Source organism: Lytechinus variegatus, chromosome 5 (assembly GCF_018143015.1).
Source record: "Lytechinus variegatus isolate NC3 chromosome 5, Lvar_3.0, whole genome shotgun sequence".
NCBI classification, from domain to species: domain Eukaryota; kingdom Metazoa; phylum Echinodermata; class Echinoidea; order Temnopleuroida; family Toxopneustidae; genus Lytechinus; species Lytechinus variegatus.
The window spans coordinates 31,213,788-31,239,492 of NC_054744.1; the positions used below are offsets into that span (position 1 = coordinate 31,213,788).

The window sequence follows — 25,705 nt, forward strand, 5'->3', positions numbered from 1 at the left end:
TGAATTGGGAATGGGAGACATTATACAAAAGATGTATTTGAGTAGAAATTATCGGGCTTTTTATCATTCAAACATGATGGAAACAAATCTATTCTTCATGTCATTTTGCTTATCTGATATTAGTTTGATGTTGCTTACAGTGTACTTATCTAAATGTAGTGCACCAGGACAAAAATTTAGTTGCCACCCATGTTTATACAGTAAAACCTCATTCCCCTATATACGGTGGCCATGTGGCGAGTTGAAAACAGCCGTTTTTAACATCTTTTGCTTATCCCAGTTGAATTGAAATCATCAATTCTAATTCAAGGTATTCATGAATATTAATATTTTGTTAGGGTGACAAAAAATTGAAAAAATAAATAGATATATATATATTTATGCTGTTAATGTCGTATGTGCTGTTCAAATCTTTATATGATTTAGCTGCAAGATCATCAAGAAATATTCTGAGATTAATTCTTACAGAAGAAAATTACTTTTTGTATTTTTGTTAGAGTTACTGCATTCATTTTGATGATATTATTCTTCTTCATATCCTTTGCATCTGACTATGGTGGATATTAAGAACATGTGTGTGGTATACATTTTTTTTTAATTTGAGGTTATTATATTTACATGTATCTGTTGGAACTGAGGTCAAAGGATGTCCTGAGTCTCTAGCAATATTTTCCCATATTTGGCTTGTTCATATCAGGCTATATATTGCAACTAGAAATAGTGAGATTCTCAATTTATTATACAATTCATTCTCAGTCTTTTATCAAACTTATACTCACATGTATACACATTTACATCTGTAGACCAACTATAGATTATACTTGGATTGAATATGTCTCTCACTCTTTCAACTGTAACATGAATATTTTGTTCATGCTTTTTTGTACGACTTGAATTCCTATTTGTGCAAAGTATTGATAATAAATATTGTTATATGAATACAGATCCTTTGTCCCTTTTAAGGAATTGGAGAGACGGAAGTAGAACTAAATGGGAAGATAGACGTACATGTATGAGAGAAAGTGAGAGAGAGAGAGAGGGGGGGGGGGGGAGAGGTAAGATATATAAGAGGGAGAGAGAAGAAAAGAGATGGGATCTGAAAAGAAAAGTTCACCCTGGGGGAAAGATGGTTTTGATAGAAGCAGAAAAATAAACATTGATACATTGGGGAAATCCACCAAAGATTTAAGAGTTGTGTGGTTTTTTTTTCAAGTTATGATTTCGTTACATTACGTGGGAGCAGTTTCCTCATGTGTCATGTGCCTTAAATTCCATATTATACCATTTTCTCATAAAATGAAAAAAAAATGATTTACTCCTGGGATTTACTTGTGCATTCATGATAACAATCAGATACATTGTTTCGTAATTGCTTCTATGAAATATTTTAGTTCATAAATCATCAAAAATTATGGATATTATAAGTATTATGCTCATGTGCATATGAGATCAGAATTCAAAACTTGAAAAGTAGTAACTCGTATTCTGTTGATGGGTTTTCGTCAAACCTTCAACAATCTATTCCTTCTTTTTTTTAAAGATGAATTTCTCCTTTAAGGATGCTATGATTTGGTGGGTACTGAAACCTCCCTTTTGAGACGATGCTCATAGTTCATTGCCATTCAGTGTGTGATAAAATGGTTGATAACTATCATTTTTGTTTTGCAGATTGTTCAGTAATTTGATCACATGCAGGTTAATCCGATTCATTTCACAGTATGGCAGGAATCACATGAGGTCCAGTCAACATTTTTATGGTTGTTCTTTCAAACCAACTTCCTTCCTCCTTTCCTTCCATAAGTTCTGTCCATAGTTTCTGCTCCTCTTTCCTATATAATATTGTGCAATGAAAGCAATAAGGCCCACCTGCTTCTTTATCTAACTTTATTTCAGAACAATGGTGTTCAGTGATGCTTTATCCTCTGGAACCAATGTATCATGACTGTCATTGCCCCCCTCCCCCAATTTGTACTTTCAAGTTAGTGACTAAAGTTTTGATTATTTCATATTTTCCTCATCATGAATACACACCATTGCACACACTGCAGTAAACACGCAAGGTTGATATCGTTCTGAGGCAAACAAATCGGTCGCCAAAGGGAGCGTTCAAGTTAATCTTAATCCTGAATAAATGTACTGCACATGGGTTATGATTAAAGATTAAGTCCACCCCAGCAAAATATTGATTTGAGTAAAACGAAAAAAAGAAATCAAGCAAGCATAACACTGATTTTTTTGGATTAAAATCTGATGTAAAATAAGAAAGTAATGACATTTTCAAAATTCGCTTATTTTTCAAACAACAGTTACATGCACAATTCAGTGATATGCAAATGAGCGAGTCGATGATGTCCCTCATTTCTTTTGATTTTTTTATTGTTTGAATTATACAATATTTCATTTTTTAGTTTTATTTTTTACAGATTTGACAATAAGGACTCTTGTTTTTAACCACAAAATTATTAAACAATACACAAGTCATCTTCAGGAAAAAAACTTTGTTACATGTCATTGTGGGGGAAAACTAGAATATTTCATATTCTATGTAAAGAAATACAAAATAAATAGTGAGTGGATGATGTCATCAGTCTCCTCATTTGCTATTTTGTAAAATTAAGCTAATTTTTAAAATGTCAAAACTTTCTTATTTTACATCCGATTTTGATGAAATTTTCCGTATTATGCTTGTTGGATTTTTTTCTTTTTATTCAAATCACGTGAAAAAAAGGAAATCGATGACCCTTTTTAAAATAAGTTCATGCATGCAAAGAAAATAATAAAAATCCATGAATATGTTTTTCAAAAGAATAAATGCGACGAGAAAGCATAGAGCACTTTGGGGTTCAATTTAGTTTAACTTTTCATCAGAGCGATACTAAAATTATGTGTGTGGGAGCCTTAATTTCTGTACCAGGGGCGGATCCAGCTTATGCCAATGGGGGGGGGGGGGGGGGAGTATTTTTATCTTTATATTGCAAAAGTGAATATGATGGGTATAAGTATTATATCTAAACAATATCGATGCGAGCGCGAAACAAGAGCTGTAAAAATTTTGATATGCTGACCTCAATTTTGGAAAATCTATAAGCACTTTCTTAATAAAAAACAGGAAGGGTATCTATCTCAACATTTTATGCTATCGCGAAGAGCGAGCTGACAATTTTTCAATTTTCCGACACAAAACTATTAAACTAGGCATTTTAAGCCCTTTTTTAACCATGTACGGGATGGTTATCTGTCTAAATAATTGATGGGAATTCAGCGCGAGCTGAAAAAGAAAAATGATATGGACATTCTAAGCACCATTGGAGATAATGAACAGGATGGGTATCTAACAAATAATTTTATACGTGCGCAAAGGGCTAGCTAAAAATTTTGATACTCGGACATTTTAAGCACATTTTGTAATCATGAAAAGGATGGGTATCTATTTAAACAATTGTGCGAGCTTGTAGCGCGAGCTGGAAAAAGTATTTGATATTCTTACCTGAAATTTGGACATTTCAAGCACCTTTGGTAATCATGAACAGGATTGTCATCTAACTAAGAAATTTCCGAACTGAAATTTTTGATATTCTTCCTTAAAATTTGGACATCTTAAGCACTTTCTGTAATCATGAACAGGGTGGGCATCTAATTAATCGTTCCGATCGAGCGCGAACTGAAAATCCTTTATATTCCTACCCCAAAACTGGACATTCTAAGCACTTTTTGTGACCATGGACAGGATGAGTAGCCTATCTATCTAAACAATCGATGCGAGCGCGAAGCGCGAGCTGATTTTTTTTATATTTCGACCGAAGGTCGGACATTTTAAGCACTTATCTAACAATGAACAGGATCGTCATCGTACTAAACAATTGTGCGGGCGCAAAGCTTGAGCGGAAAATATTGATATTCTGACCTAAAATTTGGATATTCTAGCACTTATGATGAATATGATCGCCACCTTAAAACGATTGATGCGAGGGCGAAGAGCGAGATGAAAATCTGTGATATTCTGACCTAAAATCTGGACTTTTAAGAACTTTTGGTAATCATGTACAGGAGGGGCATCTAGCATTTGATGCGAGTAAAGGTGATTTTGGCGCCCCCATGTAAAACATGAATTTGACAACCACAGGACAAACATCAACTTGGCACCCCAAAGGTTGGATATCAATTTGGTTCCCCCCTGTCGAACATTAATTCGGCGCCCCCCAAGGTTGCAGATCGATTCGGCGCCCCTACGTCGAACATCAATCCGGTGCCCCTAGGTAAAACATAAATTCGGCTCCCCCTTGGTCGGATATCAAATTGACTCCTCTGTATGTCGAACATCAATTCGGCGCCCCCTAGGTCGAACATCAATTCTCTGCCCCCTTTTCCCCTTCTCTCTTTCTTTCCCCCTTTTTCTCTTTCTCTTCTCCTTTCCCTCCTCTCCCCCTTTCTTTCCCTCTGTTTTATTTTTGCGCCCCTTTTTCGCCTACCCGGGGTCCCGGGCCCCGAGGTCCCACAGAATACGTGCGTGATTAATCTCGTCCTTTTCTACGCAAGGTCCCCCTTTTGATTATCTTTCAGTTTGTACGTCATATTATTTTCCAGTCAATGTTATTTTATAACTTCCATTAGATTTTTATAGAGATGCTCTGTTTTATTATGTGCTACTGCGAAGGAATGAACAAAATGTGCTATTTGGAAACAGGGGATGGCTGATAAATTCCCTGTAATCTGATTTGTTGGGACCGAGAAGTTTGCATGGACTTTGTTACCACAGTACGTGCACTCGACAGCGACTCGTGGGTTCAGCCGCTCTACAAATTCACCTTGTGCATACAGTTCCTGAACCCATCTGACCTGTGCATCATATTCCATTGTGTCAGTTGCAGGCGCGGTTTTAGGGAAGCATTTGGGACGAAAGCCCCCCCCCCCTCAAAAAAGGATAAAATTTTCGAACACGAAGAAATAAGAAGGTAATATATGCCCTGCATATGTCTTGAGTAATGCATAATTTTATTCATGTCATTAAGAGCTCTAAAATTGTTTTCAAAATTTTGCATTGAATGCTATATATTTTTTTTTCAAGTTGTCTTAATTGATGGAAGAGCAATTAAGTGATATGTTTTCCCCCCATAATTTTCATGGGGGGATCGCCCCTCCCGACCACTGTACAGGGCAATGACCACATGCGTCAATAGCCTCCATGTTGATTATCACATTAAAGAGGTTGAAGATTCGCATTTATTTGGTAGTTCATAATAAAGTACCAAAAATGCTTGGTTTTACTTCAAAAATTCTGTTCATGGTCGCCACATTAAAGGGTGTTAATACCTTAGACATTAAAACCCTATTTCCTGTCATATTTTATTATTCATTTTATTGCGTTCGAAGGTCTCTAGAAAAAAGAAAATATCGCTCTTGAAGCATAAGTGTTTGATCCCGAGGGGGGGGGGGAGTCAAATGTATTGCTGTACACATGCGTGGCCAAATTATTTCAAAACACCCCCTAAACGAGTTTTTCTCTGTGTGCAAAACAACCGCTAAACAAGTTTTTCGTTGCTTATATATACATATATATACACACATATATATATATATATATATATATATAAACACATGTTGGCCCCTAAGCAAGTTGTCACGGTCGCCAGAATATGACCCCGGGGAAAAAGCTTGCAGGGAAAAAAACATACCCTAAACACTTTTGGCTAGTCTACAACTAAAGGAAACGCCTGGAACGAGTAACAACACAATCTCCCTTTTTAATTCATGTCATTCTTGTTGCCTTTATATCGTGACGTGACATGCCCTCATCTACAGTGGTGCTAAAAAGTTAGTAAGCCCCACCAGAAAATACACTCCTCCATGTTAGAGGGATGGTCTGGGCTGAAAATATGAAGAGTAAAATTCACAAAGGAAAATGCTGAAAATTTCATCAAAATCAGATAACAAATAACGAAGTTATTGAGTTTTAAAGTTTATCAATATTTAATGAAACAGTTATATGCACATGGCTATGAATATTTATTAGGTGGGCTAATGATGTCACATCCCCACTTTCCTTTTTCTTATGTTAGTACTAGTACATGAAATCATAAATGTTTCATATTTTCATACATGTGTAAGTTATGCGTCTCCATTATGATGAAATATAAGTTGCGGCAATAAATAACTAATGCACTTTATCAATTGTTTTAGTTCTTGGTTAATTTTTGCAAATAAACCTAATTATATATAATAAGATAAAAAGAACAAGTGGGGATATGACATCATCAGCCCACTTAATGAATATTCATAAAGGCATGCATAGAACCTTTTCACCTGCCAAAATGCAAATCTTTAAAATTCAATAAATTCGTTGTTACCTGATTTTGATCTAATTTTCAGCATTTGCTCTGTGAATATTGATATATATATATATCCAGCCTGGACCAGCCCGGAGATACCAACTGTATAGAATGTAATATTTTGTCACACTACTTTTTCTGGTGGGGTTTGCTAACATTTGAGCACCGCTGTATATGTGTAACACCAATCGGGGACAGATGAATGTTAAAAATGAAGATGAAATGGTTATTAAAACGCATTCTCAAGCACTTTGAATTTGTGATCCAGGGGGCCATTACAATTACATAAACACCTTGATCGTCCACGAAAGGAGGTAAAACAAGTGTTTTACCGAATGGCAGGGCGATGTACGCTCTAACAGTGAATTTGGTATCAAAATTACTAAACTCAGAAAAAAGTATACTTTTCAACCCTGGATATTGTGGAAAGGGTATATATTTCACCCATTCATAAAAATATTTTGAGGCATTATTTAGGGTGGGGAACATGAAGAGTTAAATGACGAGGAAAGGGTATACTCTGAAACCTCTGAGTAAAGGACAAGTCATTGATCATAGACGATAATAATGTAAACCTTTTAATGACAGCCCCCTCCCCGCCCCCGTGCCACCAACAAATATAATTTATACATGCAAATCAATATTTATAAAGAAAGATAAATGTTTTATTTAACAGCAAAAACATTATACAGGTATAAATAAGTATAAATACACATGTTCAATAAATCTTCTCTCCAATAGCAAATTGTTGATTTGAAAAGTAGAATAATCATGAATACACTAAACTTATTAACATGCTTTACAGACCAATTGTTACCTAGGTAGACAAAGAAATACACACTATTAATTCCTTATTTGTGTACTCTGTGGGAAATGTGTATGTGTTTGCCCAGGAAGAGGGGCTGGTTTGGGGAAGTTGCAAAAACAGCAAGACTTGGACTTTCTAGTTTAACCCCCCCCCCTCCAAATAAAAAAAATTCTCATCTACGTATACATGTACATGTATACAAAAGAAATTCAATTTTATTTGACAATTTGTTTCTTACATAAAGGCTGCTTCATTTACCAGTGTCTCAGGAGTGGTTATACATGTAGGTTTCTGTTTCCCCTATATAACAGAATGCTTCCTACATGTTATTGAAGTTTGCTAATAATCTTTTAACATTGGAACAAAAACATTATGCTGTATTGAGTTCTAGAACCAACAAAGTAAATGCAGCACACATAAATCATGGAGCTAATAGCATCCACATAAATCAAGAGACTTTAAATAAACTACATTTTTCAAAAGCAAACAACAGCCAGTAGTAGATTTAAGAATATTCAAGAAACTTAAAATTACATTAAGACTTATGTAATGGTTTTCTGCTGCTACTGCTTTGTTTTTATAAGTTTCCAACATGACATGAGAAATGCAATACATTTAATCAGAGATCATTACCTTCTATGATAACTGATTTTTCTATATCAGTCTCATAAATATCAAGGAAAGATGTAGTTATCATTTAAACATTTGCAAATGATACAAAGAAATATATACTTAAATCCAGCGCAAATAAAAACTTGGTTTTAGAGGAAAGAGAAAAATCAGACAAGCTGATAGGTGAAAGATTGAATATCGGACAAACAATATTAAAGAAAATCATGATTTTTTTTAAAAGTTGTAAATATTGGTAAGCATTTTATCCATGGAGACTTCAAATGGCCGCATATACGATGTCATAGTGATGTTGTCAAGGACTAGTACTCTTCCATGTATTCCAATACATAAATTCGCTCAAATGTTTTTTTTTTCTCCAGAAGTTTTACTTCAATTTCAAACTGCATTTTTCTTTCATGAAGACATTAAACAATACTTACCTGGGTCATATTCAGATTATTGCCCCAGGAAAAAGGAACTAAGGAGAAAACCCAAAATCCCTGATAATAAAGTACATGGCCTATGGGAAAGTTGTCCTTGTCCCTTGTTTAATTTACTTACCCAGTTGCCAATTTGAAATTTGAAGGGATCTCAATTTCAAAATAGCCGTATCTTTCTTATTGCTGGTCCGATTTCTTTCAAACTTTCACCATTCTGTTTTATTTATTTTTCTTCTTTCCAACACAACATTTTATGACTAAGGCTGGATTCCCCTTTAAAAGTTATTCCGAATTACAGAATTTATTTAATCCCTGTTTTACAGTATTTCGAATATATTGCGTACAGGGAGTAAAAAGGGGACAAAAACCTAAAGCAAACCATTTTAAAATGTAACAAATGTCTAAGGGATTCATACTTGCGAATACATGTATAATGTAAAGGATGATTGAATGGAAAGAGAATGAATGGAAAGCGATAATGAACAATTTATCAAGTGACTGTAAATGTTGGTGCTGCATTTGAAAAAAAATCACAAGAAACCAACTAATGCCTGGAATGTACCAGCTACTATTAAAAAATTAAATAAGCTATTTTCTGAAAGTTGAAGAAATAATGATGCTGAATAAGTCATTTTGTATGAAATAAATTTAGATCACTGACAAGTAATTGAGACTTTATTGGTTAGGGTTGGGTTGAATAAATAAAATAAATCATGACAATCTAAACAACAATACTACAAATATAGAAACAATGCACGCATAATCATTTTAAGTGAAAACCTAATCAGAAAAAAATAATAATTTGACAACAGTCTTCTCCTTAATATACGCTAGATATATATAAATACATATATCTATCTATCTATATATATGTATAATATTTTTTTTATCTGTACAGTAAATATAATAGAATTAGATGCATCTAACCTAAATATTTCTAAGAGAAAAATAGTTCCCTTACAAAGTGGAATAAAATAATAATAATTCATATTGATATATGATTATGTAGAATTAAGTCATTCTTATGACACATGATGTTAGGTAATACTATTAAATCTCTGTTTCAGCACACATTCCAGTCCCTCCTACAAATTCTTCAATTAAATGTATTAACACAATTATAACCATTTTTGTGACCTCAGGATGAAGGAAAGCACTGTATAGCGTAAACTTGGAGCATGCTGGTTGGCTGTTGCCTCTATGGAACACCAATGCATTCTAGTCGTCTGGCCAAAGCCTACAGGTGTATTACTACCAGATTCAACCCAGCCTTCTTTTACCAAGAAAACTTCTCCCTTTTTGTGCACAAACCAGAGACTCTAACTCCACCATTGTAATGGTAGATTGGCAGGTACACCCAGGGTGTACCTGCTAACAGGTGCGAAGACCCTTACAAGTTGGTGCCACCACCACCCCACCCCCCCAAAAAAAATCCAAGATATATAAAAAGTTATCATTTTGAAGGAAAAATGGAGCCTGTGCATGCTTGTACAGACATCCCCTCCAATTTATTAATTGACCCCCTTTTCAAGATTGGTTTGGGGCTCTGCATAAACAATTTAAAAGGTGGGGAAATGGATGTTGATTTGGGGTGTGAAAAATGTGTTAATGACTGAACCATTTACATAGTTTCAAAGGCACCAAGAATATCTTTTTATGAAATTATGCCGGTGGTTTAGTGAATGCACCCAGTGTCCACAGCTTTAAAAAAGTTGGGATAAGTATTGGAGATGTGAACAAGTGAAGTATAAGTGTGATGCTGACCAATCAAGACATGTACCATCTAACCTAGATAAAGACAGAACCTGCATCTGAATGCAAAGATTCAAGTTCAAGCCCAGATCGGCTCATCCTTGTCTGAGTTCTTGCCGTCTTAGTGGTCTCATTCTTCTGGGATTCACATGTTGATCACAATTCAACAAAATGTCCTTCAATTTCAGCTTACGAGAGAGGACCTAGGACTAGTCAGTCTTTTTATCACCTCCAACCGTTGTTGCTTGAACATTGTTAGGTTTGAAAGGGCACCCAGTTCTCGTTGTGGATTCTTGATAATGCTCATTTTCCTGGATGGAAAAACAATAACAGGAGATGAAATTTAAGTATCATAAAGACATATTCAACTGAAGCAAAATACAGGATGTGAGGAAACCATATATTCCCTTGATAAAGCTTCAAGTACGGCAATATTCTACAATAGAGGCACTCATTCAATGAACAAGGTTATAATATAACCTTGTTCTCAGTTATATCTCCATGTGTGACAAAATAAGGGTGGCAATGTTTGGCTTATTTTCTCTTTTTCTTTGGGGCAAATGCTTGATTTTTTTACACTGACAGTTTCCATTAGACTTGTTAATTCATACTGCTTGGCTCTTATTTAAATTTGATTCTTTATATCATTTTTTCTTAATTAAAAATAGAGATCAAAAAATGAAAATTTTCTTGCCATATTACTTTCCACCAATAGAGGGCGTACACAAAAATATGCCCAAAATTCAAGTTTTTGAGCGCTCTGGTGAATACAAAAATTATTCCCACATTACTAATGATAAATAAATTAAAACTGTATGAAAATTAGTAATTTTGGTCACAAAAGTGATATTTTAATGATTTTTTAGAGTGTGTGCTCTATACAGCATTGGCATACCATAGTCCTACCTGTAGATTCTCCACAGGCCAGATGGTAGCAGTGAACAAGTGAATAGAGGCATGTATTATATAAATGGACGAAAAAGAACTTACATGTAAGAACGACATCTATTTATTGAGCTTCCAATGCCATTCACTTTAATCAACAATTTAATACAATTTACGTAAACAGTACATTGTAATGGTTGTGAATGTGATTAGACAGGAATTATGAGGAATAACCATGTTTTCTTGGGATTTATTTAACAATTTCTGACATCTTATTATGCAGTTGTGCACAAAACTCAAAATTTTTAGTAGAGACTGAAGGCTGAGTTTTGCTGAACTTAACATTAGGCCTAGGTAGGCCTAGGTTGTTTTGAGTCGACAGATGTAAAACATGTTATAGAAAACTTACAAATTCTAATTTCCATGGTTACATCATCTTAAGACAGAAAAAGAAATGATAAAAAGAGATATAACATGTAATAGATTCATCATAAGTTTAAATCACCACCAACCTTTCCTGTTCCATGTTGATTCTGTGATTGCACAGCCTCAGCTTCACAGCAGCCTTCGCCCGCTACGACGGAGCCTTTCGTCACTCCAAAATTGAACCAGGATTTGACTCTTTCGGGCAAAAGTGGGTTGACAAAGGGTTGAATAAATCGGTAAAATATCCACAAAATAAGAGGAACAAGAAAGCAGGGACAACACACCATGATTATCGAGGAACTGTCTCCAAATTAGAAGCAAACAACGGACGACGCATGAACCATACGGAGAGAACTACGTGTAGATTTCTTAGTGCGAGTGCGAGCTTCGCGCGCGAGGTATAGGTACCGTACTATACTAGGTGCCCGGCCCCGAAGCTGCCGGCGGCGGCGCAGCACCCTGACTGTAGCTGTAGGTGGTATTATCAGCCAGTGTTGATTTTCTTTTCGTTTGTCCTATAGCGTATACGGTACGGTACCGTACCGCTAGGCAAACCGCACCACCTGGGCGTTGTGGCGTGCGCCTGTAATCCAAGCCTTGGGGAAGTTACAAATTGATGCAGAGGTTCGAGCCCTGGTCACGTCTTTCGGATGGTGACGTTAAAGGTCGGTCCCAGACGTAAATAATCATATCTGATTGATACACGTCTGACAAAACTCAAATACACACACACACCCCTCCCACATATCTGAATTCAGATCAGTGCCCCTCCCCCTCCGCCAAAGGGCATTATATTATTGGTTTCGCAGAGATTATCCCATTATACCGTCCATAGGCGGCGCGGCGGAAGCGGGGGGGGGGGGGGGGGGGGGGGGAACGATGGGGACAGGTCCCCCTAAATTTGAGGTGGGGGGGGGGGGACGGTCCCCCTAAAATGTTTGTTGAGAACCCTTTGTTTTTGCTTGTCAGTTTTGTTTCCCTCGTCCCCCCTAGATTCAGGTGGTTCCCCCTAAAATTTAGACTGATGACCCTTTTTTTTGCTTGTAAATTTTTTTTACCTGTGTCTATCAAAAAATTTCAGTTAGACCCCCCCAATTTTATGGCTTCTGCCGCATTTAAAAAAAAAGAAAACAAAGAAATAGATCAAAAAAGGGAACAATTTTAAGAAAGGAAACGGAAGAGGGGAGAAATTACAGAAAGAGAGAAGGGAGAGATCAAAGAAAGAAATGGAAGAGGGAAAGAAAAGAAAATGGTCGGCCAAGGCACAAAACTGGAAAGCTAGGGTGAAAGCGGAAATAAATGAAAGGATAGAGGGGGGGGGGGTAAACAGGGGAAATAAGGGTCATACTGGGCAGCTATATGGGTGCAGCGAGGGCTCGTGAAACTTTTTTGTAACTCTTAGAAAAAATTATTTTCATCTTTTTTTCCACAAGGGAATGGAAAATAAATGAGAAAAAAATGAAGTGTAATTAAATTTGAAAGGATCTATCCAGGGGCGTGTCTCCCCCCAGCAAAAAGGGAGGGTAGAAAGGAAAATGAGGAGGGAAGAAAAATACCTTAACACCTTCCCATAATAATAATTCAAAGAAGGAATAATAAAAAGAAAAGGAGTACAGGACTAAAACTGAAATATCACTTGTTCAAATGTCACAAAACTCAATCTAATAACCATTGTCGCCTCTTGTACCAAATTAAATTTGGAAGAAAAAAGTTTGATCTCTGAACAGGTGGAATTGTCCTTGTGGTATCCTACTGTAACTTGATCAAATCTGAAAAAAGGTATAATTCATGAAGTAAGAGTGACATCATCGACCATGCCATTTGCATGTCACTCTGATGTTCATATATGTATAACTGTTTTGTGAAAAAAATACTAAGAGAAATGTTTTAATGTCACTCCTTTCTTATTTTACTGCCAGTTTTCCTGGCCTGATTCATCACTATATATTAAAGTCAACATATTTTTTGGTTGAACTTTGTCTTGGAGATATCTGCGACAGTATTAACCAAATCAAAATGAATTTGTAAACCACTATACACAGAAACAAAAACTGAGATATGGAAAACAAATACATGTACAATAAATCAATTTTGATAAAGATAAATACTTTTATTTCAAAGCACAGACACACAATCATCATGATAACACCATGTATGAATAAGTATAAATACACATATTTCAATAAAATTGGCAAATATCTTGATTTGCCCCACGTGAATTAAAAAAGAATTGACTAAACATGAATAAACTAAATTGAACTTAACTAATACATACAAATTAAAAAACATTTTCTAGAAGCCACTTTTTTACATGTACACAAAGGTGGACCAAGGAATACTCATAACACTAACATGTATTTCTGTGACTGTGCTCTGTGGGTAAAGGTGTGTGTGTGTGGTGGGAGGGTTACAGTTTTCACAGAAGTCCCCCCCCCCTAAAAAGACAACTACATGTACAGGTAACACAGCCAGAGTAGGCCTTCTGTAAAATCAAAGCAATTTTTAGACCAGATTATTTTAAAAGGGTAGTTCACCCTGAAGAAAACTTTGTTGTAAAAATAGCAGAAAAAATAGTAAAAATATTGGTGAAGGTTTGAGGAAAATCCGTTAAAGATTACGAAAGTTATTAGAGTTTAAAGTTTTGGATTTGTGACGTCATAAACGAGCAGCTGCCCCATGTGTTATGTAATATAAAATGCATGAATTTCAAATTTTGTGTGGTTCCTGATGACTTAATTTTGTTTTCTATTCATGATCGGGTGTGAAATGATTTGTCTATCGATATACAAAAGGTACAGTGAAAACCATTTTCAATTTTCTGAGAAAATGACATTTCATTGATTTTTTTACCATTCGCTATAATAATAATAATAATAATAGGCATTTATATAGCGCCATCTATCTAGAAATATTCTATTCCGAGGCGCGTTGTTATTATTATTACTCCGGCTTTAGCTCGAGCTGCCTTTCAGCGCTCATGCATTCAAGGAATTAATCCTACTGCTATGTACAGTAGGAATGCTGCTCGCATATGACGTCACAAATCAAATAATTGAAATTCTAATAACTTTTTAATTATTTGATGAAAGTTGACTTGGGCAGAATTACACTACTAATCAATCCATGTGAGGGATGATTTGAAAATTAGTTTCTTCCATAAAGGCCACATTTGAGTCTCTCTCTGAAGTGGTAATGTTTTATCATTAGAGAAACCAATTAAAACTACATGTAATTGATTAATTATTATTTGCTCAAAATGTGTTTCCTCAATCTCTACAAAATTTGCAACCACAGCGTTTGGATATACCATGGACTGGACCTATTACAACTACTACAAAAGATGTGTTTACATGCATGAACATGTACTATCAAACAATATTACATTCAAATCTAGGTAGCATGGAAAATGCCCATCTCCAAAAAACAAAATAGCTGGTGTCACTTTACCAACAAAATATTCAGAAAAGGTTTAACATTATCAGGAGATATCTTTCATGATACGGTCTCAAATTACAGTTTAATCAGGTGTTCCTAGAAATTGCATTCAATTAAAGGTCAATTTTAGGACCCCAAATCAATCATAAGTATTGTGATTAATTGCAAATTTCAACTGATCACAGGTCTGCTTCCATAATTTAACACATATAAATTGATTTGTTTTTAGTTAATATGATCTATCACTTGTAAATTTTTGCCTGAAATTTGCAATTGATTGCAAACACTTTCTTGCAACATCCTCTGTCTTCATACATGTATAACAAATTATTGGTTGATAAGGAATAATGGGCAAACTCACGAGGGAATTAGAGAAATTCGTACAGAAAATGAAATGTTTGAAAATAATGTAATGTAATGCACCTCTTGGACTAAACAGCATTATTGACAATAACACCTGGTTACTGGTAGACAACAGAAATCAAAAATCTAAACTGAAATTAAATTAAACATTACTCATCGAATGGATGAACAGAATCAGAGAGAAAGGAGATAGGGAGTCTACCAGACAGGAAAGGGATGCTTCAAAATAAGTCATTGGGCTCACTGTTGCCATGGAAACTTCTCAATTTTGCGGACGAACCAGGTTTTTATTGTTTTACCTCTTCATGAAGTTTTCATGATCAGCCCAATAGTAGCTTGGCAGGTTCACTGCTAACAGGTGCGAACCCTAGGTACACAAAGGTGCCAAAATATTAGCCCAGATGTTCAGTGTGGACTTTAATAAAAGAAAGAAGGGAGCCTGTGCATAGCACAAATTATCTATGGACATCATACAAACACTCCCAAACAATAACATAAAGATTTCATAATAAAAAGTAGATCCAAAATTGACCCCCTCAAAAATGAGGCACTGCAAAAAAAATCATTTCTAGTAAAACAATATGGAATTATTTTCCTCTTAAAAGTAAAAATTTCTATGTAAAAAAAGGATTAATATTTGCAAACACATATATACTTTCAATATATTGCAGCTATTTACCATCAAATTTTGTTAAACTTTGTGAATGATGAATCTGAACAACATGAGCCAGTCAGCACGGTTAAGGCTCCAGAACAAAGGTGCCAAGAGTCACTTTCACACTGGAGATGTATTCTTGCTGTTGAGACTGGTCTTATTCTTCTGGGAATTCACCTGGTGATCATAATCCAACAAATATTGAAACAATGTCCTTTAATATCAGCTGAAATGAGGACCTAGGACTAGTCAGTCTTTTTATCACCTCCGACCATTGTTGCTTGAACACCGTTAGGTTTGAAAGGGCAGCCAGTTCTTGTTGTGGATTCTTGATTATATTCATTTTCCTGTATGGTGGGGGGGGGGGAAGAATACGAAACAAAACATACATGTAAGAGATAACTTTAAGACACATATTTTGAAAGACTAAAGCAGAATAAAGGAGAATTAAAGAAACAATTTGCCACCTCATGAAGTGTTATATATCTAGATATCCATATTTTTACATAGATCTAAATCACTTCATTGTAATAGTAATATACAGTCTACATTTAACTGAAATCAACAATCAAACATAAAATAGTACGAGATTTAATAAATTATCAAATTCCATTTTTGTTTGGTGCAATGGTTGTATAAAAAATATCCTGACCAAGGAAATAGCATTATTATAGTGAAGTGCAACGGAACTATTACCCCCAGGCTCCCACAAGTCTTCACCATGTTCCCTGGGCCTGGGTCCACAATTTCATGCAAACACCGGAGCACCTTCCTTTCCTGACCTTGGCTTTAATTGGGCTTTTCGTCAAGATTTTAATAGATTCAGAGCTCGGTCAGAGTTAGACAAAAAGCTTCAGTCTCTGTTACATGTATGTTGGTTGTTCAGCTGAACTCCGTTGGCTTCACTCACCAAATACAGAGACTGAAGTTCTGGCGTGATCTGTACAGGGGACTCAATGGCCATATATTTATGTATCAAGTTCGGATAAAACAGGAAGTGAAGTTGCGCGACAGCTGAGGTAAGTCACTGTTTTTGTGCCTTTTAACTTGATTTTTCCCCCATTTTTTTGGCGATAAATGCCAAGAGGGAATATTAATTTGCATTTCGGTCGCGTTCATTTTCAAGACTCAAGTTTGATTCATTAAACTTTAAAGACAAAAATTGAAGTGCCCCGACGGGGGAGTTTGCATTGTAAGTAATGGTGGCTGCACGATAGCGAACCGTCTGTGTACAAGGAGAAATTAAAAAATAAATAATGTTAAATAACTACTCGAAATTTGAATTTTATTGAAACAGACGGCCATGACGGCTGCAATGCAAGATTAAAATATCAGAATATCACACCACAGCTGTCACATCCAAAAATGATTTTTAGATTTATCTAATTTGACCCCCCCAAACTTCATAGATCGTGCTTCTGCTTCATATCTAGATCTCTCTCTCTAGCTCTCTTCCCTTCACCAACCTTTTCTGTTCCATTTGGATTCTGCGATTGCCCGTCTCCGGCTTCACTGCCGCTGCCTTCGGCGGAGCCTTTCGGAGGCGTCACTCCGTAAATTCTCATGTTGAAATTGAACCAGGATTTGACTCTCTCGGGTAAAAGCGGGTAGACAAATGGTTGAATAAACCGGTGAAATACCCACAAAACAAGTGGAATGACAATGCAGGGTATACACACCATGTTTAGCGAGGAAATTTCTAATATTTAGAAGAAAACAACAGACAAAAGAAGTATAGTGTAATATTGCGTAATCGATTGGCCGGGACTTTTAATTAAATTTTCTTATTTCAATTTTCATATTTATATGAGATGAAAATTACAAAACCAAATATACTTGAAATAATTTTTATATTGTATTTTAATTTAAAAATTTTGGTTTTTCATTGTTTGTTACATCAAAAAGGGAAACAAAACGTTCTGTTCATAAAAGGGATGAGTTGATTTTCGAGGTCAGCAAATTTTATTGACTGAAAATGTAGATTGCTACTGAGCAGTATGATCAGTCACTACTAGCCAATTTGATAATGCTAAAAAATAACGATCACTTTTTACAAAAGTAGGCCTATATCACTGATGTTCAGCAAGGTATATGTGTTTTCATACAAAATTGACTTGACCAATTAAATATTTTTCTTTCCATGGCAGTATAGCCTGCTGAGGGGCTATAATCCAAGGGCGAAGTATTCTTCTTTTGTCCTCAAAATATAGATAGCCGAGGGGGGGGGGGGCTGGAATGTATGGCGTGCCAAGTGTACGCCAGTATATTCTGTGCAATTCAAGCAATTCCGTACACAAAATGTGTTTTTATTCAGACGAAAATCTTTTTGTCATGACGCTTTTCTAATTTCGTACACGAAATTTATTTTGTGTCACACAAAATCATTTTCGTCTCGACGAAATGCACAAAATAAATTTCGTTTAGACAAAATGTAATTGCGTCCACAAACTTCATTTGGCGTGCCATACAAAATGGCGCACCAAATGTCCGATGGTAAATTCCGTCCAATTCACGTCATTCCGTACACAAAAGTTTTTTTGTTCGTATGAAAATGATTTCGTCATGACGCAGTTTTATTTCGTATACGAAATTATTCTTGTCACACAAAATAAATTTTCGTCGAGACGAAATGTAATTTGGTCCACAAAATTTATTTCGTACACACGAAATGAATTTTGATCTAACGAAATAGCACCCCAATTGTCCAAAGGAAAATTCTGTAGGAAAATATGTGTTTCACTCCAACGAAATTCATTTCGTCATGATGCAGTTTGATTTCGTATACGAAATTTATTTTGTGTCACACTTATAATCAATTTCCTCGAGACGAAATAAAATTGCGTCCTCGAAATTCATTTCGTTGCGATGCAAATATTTATTCCGTCAACGAAATGATTTTGTGTCACATCACAAAAAATTCCGTCGACGAAATGATTTTGTGTCACATCACAAAAAATTCTGTCCATGTAAAATAATTCTGTCTCCTCTTTCTGGCAGGGAATATGAGATCGTCGCTGATTGGCTGCACCTTGCTCAAGCCGATATCTTCGCTCGATCGATATCCGGGCGCGGGACGGTCACACTCACACTCACAGGTCGGCATGTTGGTGAACCTTTCTTGTTTAGCTTAGATTTCACGTTATTCATGTCAACGAGAGCTGCAAACAACTTCTCTAATTGGTAGAATGTGGACGGACATTGCATTCGTAAGTTTAGCTATGTTTTCGACTTCAAAATTACGTTGAAAACAAAATGGGAATTCGTTAGTCGTTGCCAAACTTGCATTTGCAAGAAGCTGTGCAATTTATAGTCCCGTGTATTCAAGTTTGTGTAGGGTCCTACTGTAGTCGACCATGCCCATGCCAGGCCAGGGGGATTGGTCTTTTTTGCACACCTAAAATGGTAATGAATTATACAGGCTGATATTTAGGCCTAGATTTTGATAAATGGTGTAAAATTCATACTCAGACTGACTCAGAGCAAAATGCATGTTGAAATTGGAAACTTCATTGGATGACAAATTTTATATAATTATTGACTGTCTGAGACTGAGTCAGTGATTGACGTGATTTTATTTTTAGATTATTAAAAACAGCTTTAGCTTGGGCACCCACACGCATTGCGAGGTTAGTATTAATACTGGTAAATTAAACCATTGAACCATGTTTGGCAGTGGATTTCGAATTGACAGTTAATGAGTTAGTGGGTCGCGCACACTCCTAGTACCAATGAGGTCCAAACATTACATGTATGGACCTCATAGGCGACATCAGTGGAAATGCGGGGTTAGAAATCTTTGACTCACACTATATTTCGATATTATTTGACAAGTACGCTCTCTGTAAACAATTTTCTTTCAAATTATAATTCAGAATTGTTAATAGTTTGATCCCAACAACAATGAAATTAAAGATATTAAGGGAAACTTACATTTTGACGACTTTTTCCTGATTTTCTTGGCAGGTGCTCTTCCCTTCTGACGCACGATCGCAGCTGAATATAGATCAAGTGATACGCGTTCTCGTCACCTGATCGGTTTGTTATTCTTTTCGCCAGACGTTAATAATTATATATTTGATAGTGCTAGTATTCATCGCGAAATTAGGTGAAAGAAATTGAAGTTAAACAGCGCCAGCTTGAATTTTTCGACTAACAACGTTTCAAATTTCGCCACCCACTAGCCAGCAATTATCTTTTTCTTTTACCAAAATACTCTCCCCAAAAAGGAAGATTTAAAGAGAAAGAGAATTATGATGGTAGAGAAAACAAAGTACTTTATTTTCCCGCTTTTACTAGCTGTTTAACGAGAATTTCAATCGAATATCAAATGGGGTTTACATTTTTGAAAGTCTATTAATAAAAAAATATTCATTGTCTGGATTTTAGCTCCCCGGTTGAACTCCCATGAAATTTCAATGTTTTTCATGATTACCGAAAATGGTTTAAAATGTTCAAGTTTTTTATCGGGATAAACAAAGTTTTAGCTCGGTGCGCTGCGCTCGCCTTATTTTATAATGCTGAGATAGCATTTTATGCTGTTAATGAATTCCCACTATGATTTGATTGGTAAGTTCAGGAATGATTAATAAGATTAATTAATTCGTGTCTCTTTTTTTATTAAACAATGTCAGCTTGCGCTTTGAGCACGCAATATTTTGATGAGTAAGATTCTTCTCTTGTATATGCAGTATTTCCACAACTCCAAAATAAATTTCCCGAAACTTAAGCCAAAATTTGCTCACGTTCATAAATATTTCCTGGAATTTTCAAGTTTGATTTTAAACAAAAATCGGGCACTAATACAGCGAGCCTAATTTCGGCCTAGGTTGCCCAAATCAAGTTATTTAGCATTATTTTTTGTTCACGTCCTCTTTAAAAAATCATCTATTACAAATGCCAACGCGGAGCGAGAGCGGAAAATTTTGAGCTACGTAAATGTTACCTGAAATTGATAGTTTCTACGTTTAATTGTTGTTTGGTTGTAATTTTCTGATTTCCCGAAATTTCCTGGAATTTTTTCGTTTCCCGAACCTTTCCTGGAAAAAGCAAAAATTTCATGAACTTGAAATTTTCTGAATTTCGGGAAGAGTGGAAACATTGTGTATGCGAGTGTCATACTACAGAGAGAGGGGGGGGGGGGGTCCCTCAGCTACTTGTCCTCGCCAATTCCCCCAATTTTCGTCTTGCTCGTGTTCTTTTTTTCACCCTTTTTATTAAAAAATTAGAAAGAATTGGGTGTCAAAAAAACACTAGGGGAAATGAGAAGAGGGAGAGAAACATATTGGGATAAGAAAAATTTGCGTCACATAATTATTACATAAGAAAATATTTGTCATAATTTATGAAACTTTACTTTTTACTTGCATGGTGCCCACCCACTTATATATATGAAATCTTAAATTACTTCACCATGGCATCTCGCACTAAATGTTTTCACCCTGCTATATAACTTTGAACCTGCTGACAGGGATTACTAATTTAAGGTTAAAGGTTGAATGTTTATCAAACATAATTTGGTTGGGGTCTATGTGTTCGTCATTCATGGTGATATACAATAGAATATTCAGAGGTGTCGATCATGGGGGCGGCAGGGGCGATCGCCCTAGCAATATTGGGGGGATATCGTTTTGCCCCCCCCCCCCATAATTCAGCATGTGCAAAAATAAAATATGATTGCAATGACACACAAAAATCAGCAAGCATGATAGCGATACATAACTCGTTCTTTAATCCTGCTCAAAATATCCGCTTATCAGATTGAAATAGAATATATATGAATATATAAATATATATATATAGGTAAGCAAGAAGGTAGTGATATACTGCAATATCTAATAGTGCTCGACTGTGTATAGGACAGGAGTTCTCAAACTACGGCCCGCGGGCCGGATCCGGCCCTTTGAGCTTTTCAATCCCGCCCGTGAGACTTATGATTTCCATAACAATATCCACTGATGCAAGCACATCAGGTTGGGGAGCTGTGCGTCATTCAGATAATTCTTTCTCTCAAGGTTTTTGGTCTTCTGGGTTACAAGATTTGCATATCAATGCTCTTGAATTGCTAGCAATAGAACAAGCACTACATACCTTATGTAGCCAATGTCAGGATATCCATATTCGTATTTTCTCTGACAATAGCACTTCGGTCGCTTATGTTAATAAGATGGGAGGTAATGTACCCTTTTTAAATGACATAGCGTTACGCATTTGGTTTTGGTGCATTAAATAAGGAATTTGGATTTCCGCCTCTCACGTGGCAGGGAAAGATAATTCATTTGCTGATGTACTTTCAAGGAGGGACATGAACAAGGAATTAAGCCTGCTCCCCTGTATTTTTAATAGCATTATCAATACCACGTTTGCCCCTGACATTGCTTTGTTTGCATCATCTGAAAATAAACAACTTCCAAAATATGCTTCTTGGAAGTACGACCCATTTGCATATATTATTGATGCTTTTTCCATTTCGTGGGAATTCTTTTCTCCTTACATTTTTCCATCCTTTTGCCTTATCCCTAGAATCCTTCTCAAACTTCGAGCAGACCAAACAAGACTGGCCCTCGTCATAGCCCCGATGTGGAGAGCACAACCCTGGTTCCCTTCTCTTCTCCACATGCTGGTTGCCCAACCCCTTCTTCTCCCAATAAACTACGTCGCCCCAACAACTATCCAGTAAGTCTGCACCTAGCCGCTTGGATACTCTCGGCAGACAATGGAATGCAGCAGGCATTTCAAAATCAGCTGCCAACTTACTCGCCCGATCTTGGAGACAAGGAACGTCTAAACAATATCAATCTGCATGGAATCAATGGTGTGATTGGTGTTGTAAACAACAAATTGATCCCTGTTCACTTAACTTCCTTGCCCATGAACATTCTTCAGGCAAAGCTTATTCCACAATTAATTCTTACAGATCTGCTTTATCTTCTGCCATTCCACCCATTGGGATGCATTCAGTGGGTCAACACCCTTTAGTCGTACGTTTAATGGAAGGGATATTCAATGAAAATCCCCCTAAGCCTAGGTACAGTAGTATGTGGGATGTGTCAATTGTTTTGAACTACATTAAGTCTTTACCCGATAATGAACAATTAACCCTAACACTGTTAAGTAAAAAACTTCTGGCCTTGATGGCCCTTGTTTCCGCCCAGCGGGTTCAGACGTAATTATGTTTAGATATTTCCTCTTCTATATCAAATAATCATGCGGTATTCTACTTGACAGAGTTACAAAGGACAACTTCTACCAAAAACAGTTTAATTACCCAGACTGTTGAATTTAATTCATATCCACATGATAAGAAAGTTTGTGTTATATCGTCCCTGCTAGAGTAAAACTATGTGAAACGTACTACCCCTTTAAGGATTGAAAATGGTGAACGCAGACTTTTCTTTTGTGTGAAGCACTGCCTTAGCACCTGGAATATGATTAGCCACAATTTTTCATTGTGCATAATACGGTGAAACATTTTATGGGTGCTACTTTTATGCTTCATGTATATAAAAATGCCTTATGTATATGCTTAAAATTGCATGGGCTGTTACATTTTGTCTTTATAAAGTGAGATAATTATGAATTTTGCGTTGTTCACAAAGTTTACAAAAAAATGCGATTTTAAGATAAAGTGTTAAGAGTTTCGATTAGAGTATCCCCCTTAAAGGACAAGTATAAAAGAATAAAAAGAGAAAAATTCAACAAGCATAACACTTAAAATTTCATCAACATCGAATGTAAAATAAGAAAGTTATGGCATTTTAACAGTTCGTTTCATTTCACAAAACAGTTATATGAACATCTCGGTCGGTGTGCAAATGAGGAACTGATGACATCACTCACTCACTATTTCTTTTGTATCTAATTTTATGAAAGATGAAATATTTTTGTTTTCTCGACATTGTCATGTGAAATGAAGTTTCATTTATCCCTGAACACGTGAAATTCCATTATTTTAACATTTTGTGGTTCAGGCAAGGAGGTCCTAATCGTAAATTGAAATATTGTATAATTCCAACAATAAAAAAGTACAGAGATGGTGAGAGAGTGACATCATCGACTCTCTCATTTAGCATGTTTATATAACTATTTTGTTAAAAATAAGGGAAACTTTGAAATGTCATAACTTTTTATTTCAAATCCGATATTGATGAAATTTTCAGCATTTTGCCTGACTGACTTTCTCTATTTGATTAAAATCAACATTTTTCTGAGGTGGACTTGACCTTTTAATAATAAAACATTATTCTATGGTGTTTCTGAAATAAAAATGTTTTTAATAATTAATTCCAATTTCGTGGATATGCTGTTATTCTATTCACATTTATTTCCTACTTCATATAGGCCCTAACAGATTAATATTAAAGCATATGTAGGTGAATTATATTTTAGAGTACATTGACACGAACACAAAGATTTAAATGAACTCTGATGTGGACATAATTATGAAGTAAATATATTTTGTGCTGTGATTTCTCTTTTGAATTTTATATTCATGCGTCATTTGGGTTAATCATTTCTTTATGCACATAATTATTTTGCCTCCCCGCATTTCTTTCAATTCCGTACAATGTGTTGTTACTGTCACAATTTGGATTACCTAGCACGTATATCATCGACACTGGATGAAAAGTCTAAATAAAAATTATATTTTTGTAAGGGTTCAGATTAGTTTTCAAGAGGATCTTATGTTATGAAATTTTGCCTAATGTACGCATATTAAAAGAGCAATTATTCTTCTCAACCCAATTTAAAGAAAAGGTGTTTTATTTGCATAATGAGGAAAAAAATGTGTGTAATCATGTTGATGCATATTATTTTTTGATCCAAGCAACACTGTGTCGTTCGTTGTTATGTCTGCGATTTTTTTCCATGTATTTCTAATGTACAAAATACTTTTAAAAATGCTGAGTAATAGTTTAAAGGTCTGTATTATTTTTGCAAATCATTAAAGAGAGCACAATTTGAACTGAAAACTTTGTTTTCATAAATAAAATTGGATTAAAAATAGTGAATTGCAGAAAAGCATTGTTGCTCGAACGCAAGCCATAACAGCAGACCACTGCAACGAAAGAAGCACATGAAATTGACTAACGTGTTTTTATTGTTTGTATTAAGTTGATTGATTACAATGATGATGATGGTGGTTATGGTGATGATGGTGATGGTGGCGGAATAATGATGGTTGTAATGGCCATGATAATGACGTTGATGATGATGATGATGACTAGATGTTGTTTTGTTATTTTGTCTTTTAATAAAATAAGTAGTGCAAATTTGAATTCATTAAAACTTTATTATGAAAATAGCATAAACAATGGTATAAGAAATTGGTATGCATTAAGGAAAATCCATTCCTGACCAAAAGAAAATAAAAAAGTGATAATTGAGTGATGACGTAGGCCTATATATGCGAGCACTTTTCCTTCAAATCGGAAACAATTAATGTTTAAAAAAATAAAGGAAATGTCATTTTCTATAAATACATGCTAATGACATTCACTGTACCTTCAATATATCAATAGAACTTCATATCCGTTCCAAAAAGAAAAAGGTGAGTCATTAGAGATCATTAAAATTGGAAAATATAGAGCATTAGCTCGTTTGACGACAGAAATCAAGCATACGAAAATTTATTAACTCTAATTTTGTTCAAATAAAACCTCTGATTTTTTAATGATTTTTCTTAGTAAAAAAAAAATTATCAGGGTAAAAAATCCCCTTTCACTTGCAAAACAATTTCAGTGTGTAACGGTAATTTAAATCATTCACCTGATAACCAGAACTATCCAATAAACAAGATAAATATCATTAATTCATGCGGGCGCGCAGCGCGTGCTGCAACGTTTAATATATTGCTGTGAAGCGTAAAATAGAATGAATATCATTTAAAATATATATCACAGATAAAATTATACCAGCTCGACGCGCGAGCTAAAAAAATTACGTTTTCCGACTTTTTTTTATATCAATAACAAAATGGATATGAAATTAACCGACTTATGCGAGC

At 35.5% G+C, this 25,705-nt stretch overlaps 1 protein-coding gene across 1 annotated transcript in view; it reads left to right on the top strand.

Annotated features, from left to right (window-relative positions):
* Positions 1-18,755: 18,755 nt before the first annotated feature.
* The window catches only part of LOC121415927 (THAP domain-containing protein 5-like), a 38,730-nt gene continuing 31,780 nt past the window's right edge, over positions 18,756-25,705 (top strand). The window contains exon 1 of the mRNA XM_041609324.1: positions 18,756-18,908. The gene's annotated coding sequence lies outside the window, so the exon portion shown is untranslated. The remainder of the gene's footprint in view (positions 18,909-25,705) is intronic.